Source organism: Narcine bancroftii, chromosome 1 (assembly GCF_036971445.1).
Source record: "Narcine bancroftii isolate sNarBan1 chromosome 1, sNarBan1.hap1, whole genome shotgun sequence".
Taxonomy (NCBI): domain Eukaryota; kingdom Metazoa; phylum Chordata; class Chondrichthyes; order Torpediniformes; family Narcinidae; genus Narcine; species Narcine bancroftii.
Genome location: NC_091469.1, coordinates 325,840,758 through 325,843,645, shown reverse-complemented (window position 1 = coordinate 325,843,645; position 2,888 = coordinate 325,840,758).

The following is a 2,888-nucleotide window of genomic DNA, read 5'->3' as shown; positions in this document are numbered from 1 at the left end:
GCAAGTTTTTGGAGCTTTCCAGATAAAGGATTGTGTACCTGTATCTATTTCTTGAGCCAAAAAGAACCACATTTTGAGATCTAATCAGGATCTGGCATTGTGTATCTCAAAATGTTTCCAGATCCACTTGGAAATAACACAAGAACAGTTGCCAGGAGAATCACCAACAGCAATGAGGAAGTGTACAGGGGGGAGATGGATCAGCTCGTTGAGTGGTGTCACGCCAACAACCTTGCACTTAACACTAGCAAAACCATTGAGATGATTATGGACTTCAGGGGAATTAATTCACAATTTGTTCTCTAATTCCTGCTCCTCATTTCATAAATGTCCACTATTTGACCTTGTCTGCAGCCACAAATGTTAAAGTTTGTGTCCAGAAGGTTGGAAGCCATTCTTCAATCTGCTACCACTGGGCAACAGCAACTCAGCCAGAGAGTGGTAAGTCTGTAGAATTTGTTGCCACAGACAGTTGTGAAGGACAAGTGAGTGGGTGCATTTAAGGCAGAGACTGATAGGTTCTTGATTAGCCAGGGGATCAAAGATTATGGGGAGAAAGCTGGGCTGTGGAGCTGGGTGGGAAAATGGATCAACTCATGATTGAATGGCGGGGCAGACTTGATGGGCTGAGTAGCCTATTTCTTCTCCTATGTCTTATGGTTGTATCTCACGGAGAAGACCCCAATGGCCAGATCTTCTACCCAACTTAATTCCCCCTAGTTCTGATCTCCTGGGCTCCTCATCTTATTCTCATTGAGCTTTTGTCTGCTTCTATTCTTGACTCCTCCACCTCATCCCATCCAACCCCCCCCCCCCCCCATGCCCTCCTCAGAACTGGCTCCATCCGGGATTTCCCATACTTTCCCATGTGCTCTCCAACTTGGGATTTGGCACAACTGAAGCTAACTGTGGCAAGCTCTCAACTGGAAGAGTTGTTGACCCCTTTTAGACATGGCTAAGGACAAATGAATTATTTGGCTGAAGCACCACATTTTCACTTGTCCCATCTTCCTGGATGTCAAATAACAGTTCCCTTGACAAAACCAGCTGCTCCAAGCCTTAGTACCTTTTGGGTTTCAACTCCACTCTTGAGCGATAATCCAGGCCTTAATTTGAGAGCACTTCTCTTTTAATCAGTTACGAGCCGCTAATTAAACAGATTCCACCTTGTGGTGCGCTGTTAGACAGAATCAGACACAAACAAAGTAAAGACTGAACAACAGGCTTTAATCCACAAAAGCCTCCACAGAGCCAGGCCGGCTGTGGCTGCAGCAGCTCAGTCTGAGACCTCGGGTGGCCAGCGCAGGCTTATATCCCATAGGGTTATTGACACCTGACCGGGTGGGGCTTGATCCCTTCAGGCCGACTGATTGGCAGCCGGCCAGGTGTTGTCCTGTCCCCTTACACTTATGCAGGTACAGAGATTGACCCCTGCAGTAGGCCGGTGGTGTACCATCACACACTTGCTTTTTGATTGGAGGGAAAGGATCCTTAATGACATCTTGCAAATCTCTCAGCATTCTGGCCAATATTTAATTTTCAGACTAAATTAGTAAAAGGATCATTTTCCCTATTGTTTGTATGGCCCTATTCCTGTGCATTCAGCTGCTGGGCTCTTGTCCTCCTAACAGCACTTCAAAAGCACGACTTCAGCTGGGAAACAACTCGATTTTGAAGGTGCATCGATGGTTTCCCCTGGGTGTCCAAACATGCTATTTCTGATACCGCACCATTGATCGATAATGTGCACTGTATGGCTGGGAATTAATTCACAATTTGTTCTCTGATTCCTGCTCCTTGTTTCATAAATGACTACTATTTGACCTTGTCTGCAGCCACAGATGTCAAAGATCACATCCAGAAGGTTGGAAGCCATTCTTCAATCTGCCACCGTTGGGCAACAGCAACTCCTTGTGTTCTGTGTAATGTCAGGTCACTGAGCCGCAGAACATGCCCTGAGGCACTCTTCAGTGCCCCTTCTGCTTAAAAGAAACTTTATTCTCTGGCTCATCGGCAACAGAACTCCCAACCTCCTCTAATTACTTCCCCGAGGATCAGGCCCTGGCATTGCAGAAGAGAGTGACACCATGATCCCTTCGCAGAGTGCCTCTGGTGTCTGCTGATGGAAAATGATCCTCTCTTGGAGATAATGAGGCACCAGATGCAATCTTGGTTGGGTTTACCGTTTCTAAAGTTCTTGTTTGGAAAGTCACAATATCCCTTTTCATGAGGTCATAGATGAATGCTTCACGTACCTGGTGCTAACCAAGTGGCATCTGTCACTGCAAGAATGAATGGTAAAGAAGTGGGGGGGGGAAAAAACCATTACATTAAAGAAGGAAACACAAGAACTTAGAAAATAGAGCAGGAGTTGGCCATCTGGCCTGTCGAGTCTGCTCTGTCATTCAATAAGATCTGAGCTGATTTGGCCGTGGACTCAGCTCCACCTAATTGACTTTTTCACATAACCCTTTGTTCCCCCATGATGCAGAGATCTATCTTTCTTGTCTTAAATATATTTGATGGGGTAGGCTCTACTGCTGGTTGAGTGAATGTCTTAATGCAAGTTTTACGACGAGGCTTTTGAAGGGTTTGAACACAGACCTTACTCGGGCTTGAGGGAGTGAGGCTAAACCCACGATGAGAAATTGTCTGCTAGGTTTGTCTTCAGGAGGACAAGAGGGTGGGGGAGGGTGAGTTAGTGGGCAGGGAGAGAGGAGCGGGTTCAATGTGAGTTGATTGTCATGTGCAGAAGAAGTACAATGCGCAGATGTACTGAAAATCTTAGGAGATACGAGAAATTTGGAAAACTGGAGAAACGCAGCAGGCCAAGCACCATCAGGGGAGGGGAAAAATAGTGAACATTGCTGGTCAGAACCCTGAATTGC